The sequence below is a fragment of the Mustelus asterias genome, unplaced genomic scaffold (genome assembly GCF_964213995.1).
Source record: "Mustelus asterias unplaced genomic scaffold, sMusAst1.hap1.1 HAP1_SCAFFOLD_43, whole genome shotgun sequence".
Lineage (NCBI taxonomy): Eukaryota > Metazoa > Chordata > Chondrichthyes > Carcharhiniformes > Triakidae > Mustelus > Mustelus asterias.
Window position 1 is genome coordinate 1,122,071 of NW_027590120.1, and position 16,496 is coordinate 1,138,566.

General features: G+C 47.2%; 1 pseudogene; it reads right to left on the reverse strand.

Moving 5' to 3' along the window:
• Nucleotides 1-16,116, reverse strand: part of LOC144482862 (uncharacterized) — a 58,131-nt pseudogene extending 42,015 nt beyond the window's left edge.
• Between the last annotated feature and the right edge of the window lie 380 nt (nt 16,117-16,496).

Sequence of the window (16,496 nt, forward strand, 5' to 3'; positions counted from 1 at the left end):
CAGTTCCGCACAACCGTAGGATTCACTGGTTCACGGGCCCCGAAGACTGCCCTTTCTGTGGCCTTGTGGAGTCCGTGGACCATGTCCATGTTGAGTGTCTTAGGCTGCACTCCTTTTATGTTTTCCTAAAGAACCTTTTATTGATGTTTTGTCTGCACTTCAGTCCCACGCTCCTGATCTACGGACCCGGTGCGGAGAGGGGAGGGTCGGGATGGCGACCTCCTCATGAACCTGCTCCTGGGCCTGGCGAAACACGCCATTTACCGGTCCAGGCAGCAGGCGATCGAGGGGGCCGTCCACCCTGACTGTCTTCCCCTCTACCGCAGCTACGTTCGCGGCCAGGTGTCCCTGGAGAGGGAGCGTGCGGTGTCCACGGGCGCGGTTGACGCTTTCCGTGCCCGTTGAGCACCGCAGAGGTTGGGGTGCATTATTGACCCTAATAATCACATTTTAAATTGATCTTTAAGTTTCCTTTGTACTTTGATTTCTGTTCGGGCTGTTCCCCCTCCTTTTGGGGAACTGCCCCGTTTACTTTGTCCTGACTTAACCTGAGTTTGTTTATTTGGTTTGACCTTAAAAGAGGGCAACATCTGTGAGTAACACACTTTCTTGGAGCTTGCTTGCTGGAGATGCCCGTTTTCTATTGTTTCTGCCGAATTGTTGGCTTCCTGCAAGGAAGAAGGGAGGAGGGAAGGGGAGGAAGGTGAGCTATCGCCTGCCTGCGGTCCGCTGGAGGGTGCTCTCTCCCTGGAGGGAGAGGGGGAAAGAGGACACGGAGACACACTCTTTCTTTACTTTTTTCCACCTACGGGAGGGAAGACTGCACCGGGGGGGAGGGGGGGGGGGGGGGGGGGGGGGGGAAAGACACCCTGGACTTAGTTTGCGCCCAAGAGAGCTGGAAGAGTAAAGTCCCCCTCCCCACTGCTGCTGCCCCCAACACCGGCACTCCCTCCCTCCTGACTGGGGCACCAGCCCTCCTCAGTGCCCTCTCCCTCGGGTACGATCTGCACCTGCGTCCGTGCAGATTGCCACTTTACCGAAACCCGGAATGGCGGTGATCCGCTTTGCGCCCAAAACAGGTGCAATGGCGATTTAAATTGAATGAATGAACTGCCCGCCCAACTTTCCCCCTTCACCACCGCGTTTGCCAATCCGGAACCGCACCGTAATGGACCTGCTCAATAAAAGTCTGAATCGGGTTCTCCAGCTTCTGAAGGGCACGTTCAGTGTTTCCAACGGCTCTGACTCAGATCAGTGGTGGTGGGGGGGGGGGGGGGGGGGGGGGGGGGGGGGGGGGAAGAGAGAGAAAGTGGGTTGACTGATGTGTGGGTAATGGGGAGGGGTTTGATTCTTTACTCAGTGGTTGGGGTGTGGAATGGACTACCTGCTGTGATAGTGGAGTCAGACACTTTAGGAACATTTAAGCGGTTATTGGATAGGCTCATGGAGCACACCAGGATGATAGAGAGTGGGATAGCTTGATTTTGGACAAAGCTCAGCACAACATCAAGGGCCGAAGGGCCTGTACTGTACTATGTTCTGTGTGTTCCATGTAATCCAAGGTTGTCCTCCTCGCTATTTACCACACCACCAATGACAATTTGTTCAATTCTATCACACACCCGTCCCTGCTTTCTGTACCTACATTGTCCTTCCACACAGTGAACACAGATGCAAAATACTCATTTAGTACCTCAAATACATCTTCCGGCTCCACACCAAAGTTGTCTAATGGGCAATTGGTTCCTAACCAACCTACTCTTTTCCCGATTACCCTCTTGCCCTTAAAATATAAATAAAAGATCTTGTGATTTTTTCTTTAGTTCTAACCTTCTGTGGCAACACACTGCCTCAATAAGACATTGGGACTCAGAGTGTTGATGCAGTTTGATGGACAAGTTGTCTCCATTCTGAACAATGGGGAACAAGCCCCTCCCATTCACTGACAATTTGCCCCTTACAAAGATGGTGATCACCCATCCACACATCGCCATCTTTATTGGGGGCAGTCATTAAGATCTCAGGGATCTTTGACCCGCTTGATGCAAATGAGGGAACTGGTGAATTTTCTTTCTGCACTGTAAAGAAGCGGTGATGCGAGTTCCTGACTGATGGGGAAAGATCACAGACAGCAGTTCTTAAAGGGAAATGGCAATCCTGAAAACACAATCAGCTCTAGATCCAGAATATTAAACTCCAGCCCAGTTACAGGGATTATTATCAGCAGAAACAAACCTCAAATGTCAGAATGAATGTGGCTCACTCCTGGATGTGATTAACAGCAGCAGCTACAGCAGAATCCACTCCCTGCACTCACTCGTGAAGTCGCTGGTGTGTCACCAGGTGGGAGGAGGTAGTGAATCCCTTCCCACACTCTGAGCAGGTGAATGGTCTCTCCCCAGTGTGAAGTCGCTGATGTGCTTTGAGGCTGGATCAATGTCTGAAGCTCTTTCCACAGTCAGTGCAGCTGAACAGCCTCTCCTTAGTGTGAACTCTCTGGTGTCACAAGGTTGGATGAATTAATGAATCGCTTCCCACACGGAGCAGGTGAACGGCCTCTCCCCAGTATGAACTCTCCAGTGTAGTTGTCGGTTACACATCTGGACGAATCCCTTCCCACACACAGCAAGTGTACGGTCTCTCTGAACTCGCTGGTGTAATGTTAGGCAGGATGATTGAGTAAATTCCTTCCAACACATGGGGCAGTTGAAGGGTCTCTCCCCAGTGTGGGTGTGTCGATGAGTTTCCAGTTTGGATGGGCAAGTGAATGCTTTCCCACAGTCCCCACATATCCACGGTTTCTCTATGGTGTCAGTATCATCATGTCTCTCCATATTGAGTGATTAGTTGAAGCCTCGTCCACACAGAACACATGCACAGATTCACATTGCTGTGAATGGTGTGATGTTTTTACAGGCTGTTCACTGGAAAACTCTCATTCGGTTGTGTGTGTGTGTCTCTCAGTGCTTTTCCAGTCACGCTGAGTCCAGTCATCTTTTCCCACACTCCACATTCAAAGGCTGATGGTGTTCAGGTGCTGGTGAATTGAGCAACTGTTAAATCTTGGTATGAAACTTGATTTCATTTTGCTGACTGTAAATCTTCCCCTTCAAATATCCTGCAAAAGGAGTTTACAAAACTACTGTCAGTCCAGGATAGAAATTCTGATCAGACAAGTCTAATTTCAAAGGGAACAACTTTTCTGTTCTTGTTCCCCAAAACAGTAAATCTATGTCCCACACACTCTCCCTCCTCCCTGAGTTGAGGGCAGCACGGTGGCACAGTGGTTAGCACTGCTGCCTCACAGCACCAAGGACCCAAGTTTGATTCCCAGCTTGGGTCACAGTCTGTTTGCACATTCTCCCCATGTCTGCATGGGTTTTCACCAAGTGCTCTGGTTTCCTCCCACAGTCCAAACAGGTGCAGGTTAGGTGAATTGGCTATGCTAAATTACCCCTAGTGTCAGGGGGACTAGCTCAGGTAAATGCATTGGCTAATGGGGATAGGGCGTGGACGGGATTGTGGTCAGTGCAGACTCGATGGGCCAAATGGCCTCCTTCTGCACTGTCGGATTCTAGGAGATCGAAATGAAATGTTGCATATTTTTCATTCATCCTCACAACTAATTTTTCCAAATCACTCCAAGGCCTTTTCTTCCCTATCTCTGGAATCACCTCCAGCATTGCTCCAATTCTGGCTTCCTGCACATTCCCTATTTTAATCACTCCACCATTAGTGACTAGACCTTCAGTGCACAGGGATGACTTCTCAAAGAATTCCTACAGTGCAGAAGGAAAGCATTTGGCCCATCAAGTCTGCACCAACTCTGAATATTTTACCCCTGATCTATACCTGTAACCCATGTTTTTACCCCACTAATCCACCTTACCTGTACATCTTTGTACACGGAGGGGCAATATAGCATGGCCAATCCCTCTGAGCGTCACATCTTTGGACAGTGGGAGGAAACCAGAGCACCCAGAGGAAACCCACACAATCACAGGGATAACGTGCAAACTCCACACAGACAGTGACCCAAGGCTGGAATCGAACCTGGGTCCTTGGAGCTGAGAGGCAGTGTTAACCACCCTGATATTAATGGTGTTTTATCAATAGAAGTTGTTGTTGGCTGTAACCCTCAATTCCGGTTTTCAACAACAGTTTGTTATGAAATCAATCTGATTTTTTTGTCCCCTGTGGGTTATTCATTTGGTTTCACCCCCAAGAAATACGGTGGCTGTGCATGCGTTGTTCCAAATTACCCTCAATAAAGATGGCGGATGCGCAGGCACTTTGCAGTACGTGGATCCCTATAAAGATGGTGGATATTAACTCGGTCCTGAAGCCTCCGGAAGGCCCAAGGAATTTGCTTTGCTAATTGAGGCCAACATCGGGTGTTTATAAAGCCTCACCACCCACCCACCAACTCCATTTATGTTTCCAGTTTTATTTCGGGCTCTGCATCCGCACTCAGTCTTTGTAAACACACTCCTCTTAGAGTGAAGGGCAAGGCTGGCAGAAGTCGGGAACCCTGGATGACTCGGGATATTGAGGCCCTGGTCAAGAAGAAGAAAGAGGCAGATGACATGCATAGGGAGCTGGGATCAAGTGAATCCCTTGGCGTATAGGGGGTGTAGGAGTAGAGTTAAGCGATAAATCAGGAGTGCAAAAAGGGGACAGAAGATTGTTTTGGCAGATAAGGCAAAGGAGAATCCAAAGAGCTTCTACAAATACATAAAGGGCAAAAGAGTAACAAGGGAGAGAGTAGGGCCTCTTAAGGATCAACAAGGTCACCTATGTGAGGATCCACAAGAGATGGGTGAGATCCTATAATGAATATTTCTCATCAGTATTTACTGTTGAGAAAAGCATGGAACTTGGGGAAATAGTGATGTCTTGAGGAGTGTACATATTACAGAGAAGGAGGTGCTCGAAGTCTTAAAGTGCATCAAGGTAGATAAATCCCCAGGACCTGAAGAAGTGTATCCCAGAACATTGTGTGAGGCGAGGGAGGAAATTGCAGTTCCCCGAGCTGAGATATTTGAATCATCGATAGTCACGGGTGAGGTGCCTGAAGATTGGAGTGTGGCAAATGTTGTGCCTTTGTTTAAAAAGGGCTGCAGGGAAAAGCCTGGGAACGACAGGCCAGTGAGCCTCACATCTGTGGTGGGTAAATTGTTGGAGGGTATTTTGATCCACAGGCATTTAGAGACGCAAGGACTGATTAGGGACAGTTCTGCATAGCTTTGAGTGGAAAATCATGTCTCACAAACTTGACTGAGTTTTTTTTGAAGGGGTAACCAAGAAGGTAGGTGAGGGGAGTGCAGTTGATGTTATCGACAAAGACTTTAAGCAAGGCCTTTGACAAGGTACCACACGGTAGGTTGTTACACAAGGTTAAATCTCACGGGATCCAGGGTGAGGTGTCTAAATGGATACAAAATTGGCTTCTTGACAGAATAAGTAGTCTCACAACACCAGGTTAAAGTCCAACAGGTTTATTTGGTAGCCAATACCACAAGCTTTCGGAGCACTGCTCCTTCGTCAGATGGAGCAGTGCTCTGAAAGCTTATGGTATTTGCTACCAAATAAACCTGTTGGACTTTAACCTGGTGTTGTGAGACTTCTTATTGTGTTCATCCCAGTCCAACGCCGGCACCTCCACATCATGACTTCTTGACAGAAGCCAGAGGATGGGTTGTAGTGAATTGTTTTTCAAACGGGAGGACTGTGACCAGCGGTGTGCCTCAGGGATCAGTGCTGGGTCCACTGTTATTTGGCATTTATATTCATGATTTGGATGAGAATATGGGCGGCGTGGTTAGTAAGTTTGCAGATGACACTAAGATTAGTGGCATAATGGACAGTGAAGAGTTATCTTGATCAATTGGACCAGTGGGCTGACGAATGGCAGATGGAGTTTAATTTGGATAAATGCGAGGTGATGCATCTTGGTAGATCGAACCAGGGCAGGACTTACTCAGTTCAGGAGAGTTATAGAACAAAGATCATGGGGTACAGGTTCATAGCTCCTTGAAAGTGGAGTCACAGATGGACAGAGTGGTGAAGAAGGCATTTGGCATGCTTGGTTTCATTGGTCAGAACATTGAATGCAGAAGTTGGCACAATTTGTTGAAGTTGTACAAGACATTGGTAAGACCACATTTGGAATACTGTGTACAGTTCTGGTCACCCTATTATAGGAAGGATAATATTAAACTAGAAAGTGTGCAGAGAAGTTTTACGAGGATGCTACCAGGACTTGGTGTGAATGACAAGGAGGCGCTGGATAGAGGGAGGGGAGGGGAGGGGAGGGTCAGGAAGGCAGGCCCCAGCTCCCCCACTCTCAGGGCACTGAGCGGCACCTGCCTCCCCACAGGCAGCACTAACTCCAGGCCCAAGTGGGCAGGAGGCGGTGAAGCGGATCCTTATCTGGGAGGCACTGACACATTTCCCCCAGGGCTGTGCAGGGCAGGGTATCTCAGTGCAGGGGGCCCCGCTCTCTCTGAGCCACAGCCCAAGGCACTGACCAGTGCTTCCACACCAACCTAACCTGCTGGCACCAGAGGACCTGCAATTTTCTCCCGAGCCTCCCACTCCATCAAGTCCTGGGGATTTATCTACCTTGATGTACTTTAAGACTTCCAGCACCTCCTTCTCTGCAGCACTATTTTAACCTCAATGAATATAAAATAACATTGTTAGCTATTGAGATAAATTAATTTTAAAAAATAAACACAAATTGCAAATTGATGATCTGCTATGTTAAATTGTCCTGTGGGACTACAGAGATTTAGAAACTTTTACTTTATCTCCTCTCTCTCCCCTTGACTCTGGCTGGATTCAATCACAGTCACTGATTCCTCTCGTTCTGTCCCTTCCTGATTCTGAATATTCATTGTTTTACAGAATGATACAGCACAGATGGAAACCATTCAGCTCAGTATGCCTGGAAGATCTATCCAATAAATTCAATAGCCCTGTTGGAAAAGTCAGAACAATAAGGCCACACTTGGAATACTGTGTGCAGTTTTGGTCACCCTATTATAGAAAGGGTATTATTAAACTAGAGAGAGTGCAGAAGAGATTGACTGGGGTGCTACCGGACTTGATGGTTTGAGTTATAAGGAGAGGCTGGGACTTGTTTTTCTGGAGCGTAGGAGGCTGAGGGGTGACCTTATAGAGGTCTATAAAATAATGAGGGGCACAGATCAGCGAGATAGTCAATATATTTTCCCAAAGGTAGGAGAGTCTAAAACTAGAGGGCATAGGTTTAAGGTGAGAGGGGAGAGATACAGAAGTGTCCAGAGGGGCAGTTTGTTCACACAGAGGGTGGTGAGTGTCTGGAACAAGCTGCCAGAGGTAGTAGTAGAGGCCGGTACAATTTTATCTTTTAAAAAGCATTGAGACAGTTACATGGGTACGATGGGTACAGAGGGATATGGGCCAAATGCGGGCAATTGGGATCAGCTTAGGGGTTTTAAAAAGTGCAGCATGAACAAGTTGGGCCGAAGGGCCTGTTTCCAGGCTGTAAATCTCTGACTCTATAAAAATCCCCATTTAAAACCCGCTCGCTCGAGCTCCTTACCGTCTGCCGCAGGCACTGCGCATGCTCCAGCTCCCAAACCAGGATGGGGCCGTTAACCTGGGCCTGTTCCCGGGAGGGAGGGAGGGAGGGAGGGAGAAGCCCCGCAGCTGCAAACCAGGGAGCTGACAATGATTCTGAACGGTTTGCGGATCCTCCCCAATCTCCAACCGCCGGCTCCGCCGCTGCGATGTTGACTCCGCCCCCACCAGGTTTTATCTGAGCGTTGGTCCTCCAGCCCCGCCCCTCATTCACTCCGATTGGTTGGAGGACCAGCCACTCCCGCTCGGTCCTCCAGCCCCGCCCCCTCTTCCCATTGGTTCGGAGCTGCCGACAATCAGTCCCCGGGCATTGTGATGTGGAGCATGCGCAGTGTCATTGCTGTCCTTGGCGCTTGTTTGTCCCGGAGAAGCGGAGTCAGCGTTCGGCGGTGGCTGGGAGGATTTGGAAACACTTTGTGGATCCGCAAACCCTTCAGAATCATTGTCAGCTCCCTGGTTTGCAGCTGCGGGGCTTCTCCCTCCCTCCCTCCCGGGAACAGGCCCAGGTTAACGGCCCCATCCTGGCTCAGCCACTGGAGGATGGTTCACATCAGAGGATGGGGGAGGGGGACAATAAATAAGAGGTTACACTTTGGCCTCAAATCAATGAGGACTCTGATCTCTGGGAAGGAAGGAAACCCTGGGAGGTGGGCGGGGAGGATTCACAAACACCCGCTGGAGGCCCCAACACCCCCAATAAGACCCATTGGTTTTATTGTCAGTCTGCAGACAGGAGCTGGAGAACTGAACCCAGACAGAGGAGAGGGAGGGAGAAAACTGGGAGTGGAGGAAAGAAATGGTTTGGATTTCAGCCCAGGGAGGAGGGAGAATGTGTGGGACGGGGATTTACAGATTTGGGGGAATGAGAGAGGAAAAAAAGTTCCAGAGAAACTAGAATTGTCTGTTCAGAATTTCATAGAAATCATAGAAACCCTACAGTACAGAAAGAGGCCATTCGGCCCATTGAGTCTGCACCGACCACAATCCCACCCAGGCCCTACCCCCAAATCCCTACATATTTACCCACTAATCCCTCTAAACTACACATCTCAGGACACGAAGGGCAATTTTTTTTTTTGCATGGCCAATCAACCTAACCCGCACATCTTTGGACTGAATTTCTATCTCGATTGACTGTGACGATTTTTGTTAACTCCTTTTACAGGTGAGGTGAGGAAACATCACATAAAAATCAGACTGAGTATCGATTTATTAGGACCTGAATATCCTGAGACTTTGAATGTGGAAGGAGAAATGTTTGTCTGTTCTGCCTGGAGGAGAAAATTTCAAACATCAGTGTGACTGGAAAAGCACTGAGACACACACACACCCGAGTGAGAGTGTTCCAGTGAACTGACTGTGGAAAAAGCTTAAACCAGTTACACAGCCTGAAAAAACATCACACCATTCACAGCTGGGAGAAACTGTACATATGTTCTGTGTGTGGACAAGACTTCAACTGATCATCCAACCTGGAGAGACACAAGGACACTGGCACTATGGAGAAACCTTGGAAATGTGAGGACTGTGGGAAGGGATTCAATTATCCTTCCCATCTCGAAACTCATCGTCGCAGTCACACAGGAGAGAGACCGTTCATCTGCTGTGTGTGTGGAAAAGGTTTTGTACAGTCACAACACCTGCAGTCACACCAACGCTCTCATTCCAATAAGAGACATTTAAAATGTTCCAACTGTGAGAAGAGCTTTAAGAGCAAAAAGCACTTGAAACAACACCAACACACACACACTGGAGAGAGGCCATTCATCTGCTCTGTGTGTGGGAAGGGATTCACTCAGTCAGCCACCCTGATGAGACATCAGCAGACTCACACAGGAAAAAGGCCGTTCACCTGCTCAGTGTGTGGGAAAGGATTCATTCAGTCATCCACTCTGCTGAGGCATCAGCGAGTTCACACTGGGGAGAGGCCGTTCCCTTGCTCCAAGTGTGGGAAGGAATTCACTCGGTGAGACACTCTCAGTTTGCATCAACATGTTCACACTGAAAAATTTCTTTTTAAACATTACGAATGAGAGAAGAGTGAGTTGCAGACACACCAATGCATTCGTGTTGAAGAGTGGATGCTCACCTGCTCTGTCTGTGGGAAGGGACTTATTCAGTCACCACAGCTATTGAGACATCAGTAAGTTTCTGTGCAAGGGTGGGATTCTGTCAATCACTTCCATTGTGTGTTTCTGCTCATGTTAAACTCCAACCCTGTTCTAGGAGTTATTGATATTCTAGATAAATGTCACTAAGTCAGTTTTTATGGAAATGCGCAGTGCTGTGTTAATATTTCTCCAATGGAAGAGGAGACTTGATGTCCTGCTACCAGCTTCATTTTCTCATTTCGAACTCGAGATTATTTCAGTTCTCACGCCTTTGGTTATTCTCATGGACAATTCTCAGCTCCCATATTTTCCAGAGTGTCTTTCCTGGCGCTGGGATCCAGGGAAGTTATCGGTCACAGTCCTGTGATCAAAAAAGCCAAAAACAAGTCTGCTTGGACTTCACCCCTGTCCCAAAACATCTCTCTCTTCTTTGACATGTGAATGGAACATGATGCCTGCAAACCTGGTTTAAATTGAAATCGTCTCAGCAAATTTAACAGGAACCTGCAGGCTGATGAGACTGTGTTACACTGTCAGTGTGTTCCTGCACTTCTCTGTTTTTAACAAGAGCCTGCAGGCCTCTGAAACAGTGTTAACTGTCAGTGTGCTGATGTACTGCTCTGTACTCAACAGTAGCCTGCAGACTAATGAGACTCTTACACTGTCAGTGTGCTGCTAGAACAACAAAGAACAGTTCAGCACAGGAAACAGGCCCTTCGGCCCTCCAAGCCTGTGCCGCTCCTTGGTCCAACTAGACCAATCGTTTGTATCCCTCCATTCCCAGGCTGCTCATGTGACTATCCAGGTAAGTCTTAAACGATGTCAGCGTGCTTGCCTCCACCACCCTACTTGGCAGCGCATTCCAGGCCCCCACCACCCTCTGTGTAAAAAATGTCCCTCTGATATCTGAGTTATACTTCGCCCCTCTCACCTTGAGCCCATGACCCCTCGTGATCGTCACCTCCGACCTGGGAAAAAGCTTCCCACTGTTCACCCTATCTATACCCTTCATAATCTTGTATACCTCTATTAGATCTCCCCTCATTCTCCGTCTTTCCAAGGAGAACAACCCCAGTCTACCCAATCTCTCCTCATAGCTAAGACCCTCCATACCAGGCAACATCCTGGTAAACTTTCTCTGCACTCTCTCCAATGCCTCCACGTCCTTCTGGTAGTGCGGCGACCAGAACTGGACGCAGTACTCCAAATGTGGCCTAACCAGCGTTCTATACAGCTGCATCATCAGACTCCAGCTTTTATACTCTATACCCCATCCTATAAAGGCAAGCATACCATATGCCTTCTTCACCACCTTCTCCACCTGTGTTGCCACCTTCAAGGATTTGTGGACTTGCACACCTAGGTCCCTCTGTGTTTCTATACTCCTGATGACTCTGCCATTTATTGTATAACTCCTCCCTACATTATTTCTTCCAAAATGCATCACTTCGCATTTATCCGGATTAAACTCCATCTGCCACCTCTCCGCCCAATTTTCCAGCCTATCTATATCCTGCTGTATTGCCCGACAATGCTCTTCGCTATCCGCAATTCCAGTCATCTTCGTGTCATCCGCAAACTTGCTGATTACACCAGTTACACCTTCTTCCAAATCATTTATATATATCACAAATAGCAGAGGTCCTAGTACAGAGCCCTGCGGAACACCACTGGTCACAAACCTCCAGCCGGAAAAAGACCCTTCGACCACTACCCTCTGTCTCCTATGGCCAAGTCAGTTCTCCACCCATCTTGCCACTTCTCCTTGTATCCCATGAGCCTTAACCTTCTTAACCAACCTGCCATGTGGGACTTTGTCAAATGCCTTACTGAAATCCATATAGACGACATCCACGGCCCTTCCTTCATCAACCGTTTTTGTCACTGATGTACTGCTGTACTGCTCTGTATTTAACAGGAGCCTGTAGGCTTATGAGGCTGTGTTACACTGTCAGTGTGTTCCTGTACTGCTCTGTATTTAACAGGAGCCTGCAGGCTTATGAGGCTGTGTTACACTGTCAGTGTGTTCCTGTACTGCTCTGTATTTAACAGGAGCCTGCAGGCTGATGAGGCTCTTATACGGTCAGTGTGCTCCTGTACTGTGGAGCCTTTGCTGTTATGAAATGTGGATGAATAGTAATGAGCCTCACATCCTTGCTCATGTTGCTGTGGTTGTGTAGAAAAGGAGTGTGTAAAGGGCTGGTATTTGTGTGGAGGTGTGAACGAAGGAAATGGTATCTGTTTGTGACAGTGACACGTTCTTGTGCTCACACTCAGAACAATGCACAGATATCATTCTGGTTACAGTTTGAACAGGGTCAGATCACAACTGTAGTGAACAATTTAAACATAAATATCTCCAGTGTAACTGCAGCTTGTTCGATCAGAGCTGGGGAGGAGAGAGTTCTGAATCCACTGTATTATCTCTGTTCTCCAGACTGGGTAAATTTTAAGTCAAATGATATTTCATTCAAGGAACAGGCTCACAGCCAATAGGCTGAATTGCTGTGTAACTTGCATTAAAAAATCATAAAATTCAGGTACAGACTAACTAATCATGTTAAACACATGGAAACTGTGACAATCCAGTGATAATAACAATTAACAAATTCATCAGGTAACAGGAAAGTGGTAGACAGGATATTACAGAAGGAATATTGAATTAGATTGTTAAAATTACAGACCAATACACCATTACAGGCTCGGAGATGCAGATAAATTTCATATAAAAGGCAGGCAGTGGCAGAGTGATATTGTCGCTGGACTAGTAATCAAGAGTCCCAGGTAATACTTTGGGGACCAGGGTTCGAATCCCACCACGGCAGGTGGTGAAATCTGAATTCAATAAAAATCTGGAGTTAAAAGTCTCATGACCAGGAAACTGTTGTCGATTGTTGTAAAAAAAACCCATCTGGTTCACTAATGTGTTTAGGGAAGGAAATCTGCCGTCCTTACCTGGTCTGGCACATCTTTGACTCCAGATCCACAGCAACGTGGTTGACTCTTAAATGCCCTCTGCAATGGCCTAGCAATCCGCTCAGGTCAAGGGTAATTAGGGTGGGTACTAAATGCTGGCCAAGCCAGTGACATCCACATCCCATGAATGAATTTTTAAAAAGTACTTCACTGAGTACTGGAACCATGTGAGGAATTACTCTGTCTGTATTATTGCAGTGCTGTTAATAAAGTCAATAAAAGACAATCTGTTGTTGGGAATTTGATTACCTGGTGTCTGAAACCACAAGGCTCAATATTTAGAGTCAATAAGATGAACAAAGAAACACATCAGGGCCAAATACTCCAGCTGGATATTCAAGGAGAAAGTCTGTTATCTAATACCCTGAGTGGACAGAACAGAGAAAGATCCCAACTGTAAAGAACCCTCAAATTATTTATAAATAGTTTTCTAATGTTGACAGATTTCAACAGTCAGTTTCTATCACTATTTTCAGACTGTAAAGTTAAACCTGCCGTTTTACTTTTGATGTGGAGATGCCGGCGTTGGACTGGGGTGAACATGGTAAGAAGTCTCACAACACCAGGTTAAAGTCCAACAGGTTTATTTGGTCTTTAACCTGGTGTTGTGAGACTTCTTACCATTTTACTTTCAGTCAGGAACAGATCCCAGTTTTACACCAATCTCTGATTTGACATCATGTTTCCAGCAATCTTCCTGACTCTAAACATAGTTGTAAAGGAGCTTCTGTTCCATATCTAGGAGCTCTAAACCATGGAAGAGAGTGGCTTTCTTACACACATCAAGATTAACCCACACATTTAGTCTTCAATATGATTAAAAGCAGAATCTAATTCTTGCAGTCATTTGTGAACTTGCTGGTGTGTCACAGGGTGTGATGACTAATTGAATCCCTTCCCACACATTGAGCAGGTGAACGGCCTCTCCCCAGTGTGAACTCACTGGTGCCTCAGCAGATGGGATGACTGAGTGAATCCCTTCCCACATACGGAGCAGGTGAATGGCCTCCCCTTAGTATGAACTTGTTGGTGCACCAGACTGTCTGATGACTGAATGAATTCATTAGCACACACTGAGCAGGTGAATGGCCTCTCTCCAATGTGAACTCGCTGGTGCAACAGAAGCTGGTATGACTGAGTGAATCCCTTCCCACACTCAGAGCAGATGAATGGTCTGTTCCCAGTGTGAACTCGCTGGTGTGTCACAAGGTGGGATGTCTGAGTGAATCCCTTCCCACACACACAGCAAATAAATGGCCTCTCCTCAGTGTGAACTCGCTGGTGGGGTTGAGTGAATCCCTTTTCACACACACAGCAAGTGAATGGCCTCACCCCAGTGTGACGTCACTGGTGCATTAGCAAGTCAAATGACTGAACAAATCTCTTCCCACACTCAGAGCAGATGAACAGTCTCTTCCCAGTGTGAAGTCGCTGGTGTATTTGCAGATACTTCTTGCTTTTAAAGCTCTTCTCGCAGTCAGAACATTTAAAAAGTCTCTGATCACTGTGTACATGTTGATGTTCAGTGAGCTGGCATGACTGAGTGAATCCGTTGCCACACACAGGCCTGGTGAATGCGCTCTCCTCAGTGTGAACTTGCTCATGAGCCAGGAGGTCATATGAGTCCTTCCCACATGTGGAACATCTGAACGGCCTCTCCTGGGTATGAACTGGCTGGCGTGTCAACAGACTGGATAACTGAGTAAATCCATCTCCACACATGGAGAAGGTGAAAGGTCCCTCCCCAGTGTGACTGCATTGATCATGTCCCAGTTTAAAAGGGAAAATTAATCCCATCCCACAATCACCATATGTCCACGCTTTCTCCGTGATTCAATTATTAATTTGTCTCTCCAGGTTGGATGATCAGTTGGAGCCTCACACAGAACACATGTACATTTCTCCGCACTGTGAATGGTATGATGTTTTTTCAGGCTGTGTAACTGGTTAAAGCTCTTTCCACAGTCAGTTCACTGGAACACTCTCACTCAGGTGTGTGTGTGTCTCAGTGCTTTTTCAGTCACACTGACGTTTAAAATCTTTCCCCACAGATAGAACAGACAAACATTTCTCCTTCCACATTCAGAAGTCGATGATATTCAGGTCCTGATGAATCAAGTGACTGTCAGATTTTGATATGATGTTTGTTCTGACTTTCCCATCTGGAACTTCTCTCCCTCGAACTCCCTGCAAAAGGAGTTTACAGAAGTTATCAGTGTAAGTACAGGACAGAAATTCAGAGCTAACAATTCTGTGCCCCACACACGCTTTTCCCTCTCTGCTCATTGCTCCAGATTCAGTTTCTAGTCTTCTCCTGATTCTTTTCTTCTCTCCAGATTCTCTCCCCTCCTGTCCTCAATCTGGTGACACTGGCTGTGGATCAATCCCACTCCGTCACTCTCATTCTAACAAATAATGCAGCTCACAACAATTTAACGAAGGGTCATCTGGACTCAAAACGTTGGCTCTTTTCTCTCTGGTGTGGAGATGCTGGTGTTGGACTGGGGTAAACACAGTAAAAAGGGGTAGGGCGTGGGTGGGATTGTGGTCGGTGCAGACTCGATGGGCCGAATGGCCTCCTTCTGCACTGTAGGGTTTCTATGATTCTATGAAGTCTCACAACACCAGGTTAAAGTCCAACAGGTTTATTTGGTAGCAAAATCCACTGGCTTTCGGAGCGCTGCTCCTTCGTCAGGTAAGTGGGAGTTCTGTTCACAAACAGGGCATATAAAGACACAAACTCAATTTACAAAATAATGGTTGGAATGCGAATCTTTATAGGTAATCAAGTCTTAAAGGTACAGACAATGAGAGTGGAGAGAGCGTTAAGCACAGGTTAAAGAGATGTGTATTATCTCCAGACAGGACAGTTAGTGAGATTTTGCAAGCCCAGGCAAGTCGTAGGGGTTACAGATAGTGTGACATGAACCCAAGATCCCGATTGAGGCCGTCCTCATGTGTGCGGAACTTGGCTATCAGTGCTGAACAGAGACTGATATCCAAGTTCCGCACACATGAGGATGGCCTCAATCGGGATCTTGTCACATTATCTGTAACCCCCACGACTTGCCTGGGCCTTGAAGACTTGATTACCTATAAAGATTCGCATTCCAACCATTATTTTGTAAATTGAGTTTGTGTCTTTATATGCCCTGTTTGTGAACAGAACTCCCACTTACCTGACGAAGGAGCAGCGCTCTGAAAGCTAGTGGATTTTGCTGCCAAATAAACCTGTTGGACTTTAACCTGGTGTGAGACTTCTTACTGTCTTTCCACTCTACACAGATACTGTCAGACCTGCTGAGATTTTCAGCATTTTGTGTTTTTGTTTCAGATTCCAGCATCCGCAGTATTTTGCTTTTATCAATTTATATTTAATGACTTCATTACTGATTTTAAACATGCGGAAATATTCACCTTTTCCCAGTTGGGTCTTTGGTTGAAGTTGCTGCTGGGCTGAAACCGGAAGCGGCAGAGTGAGATTCCAGAACAATGAGAGTGGGCGGGGCTGGAGGACCGAGCGGGAGCGGCTGGTCCTCCAACCAATCGGAGTGAAGGAGGGGCGGGGTCGTAGTCTGACTGATGGTGCCCGCTGCGCAGGCGTGGAGTGGACGCTGTAGGCGAATGGAATGGAGGCGGTGTCGTGGTGTTTGTGAGGAGACATGAGCTCCGGACAGGAGAGGAACAGAGCCGGTGAGTGGACTGGGAAGTTTCATAAACACCTTCTGGAGGATTCACAATCCAAATAAGAAGCAATCAGTTCTACGTTGTCAGTAAGAGACG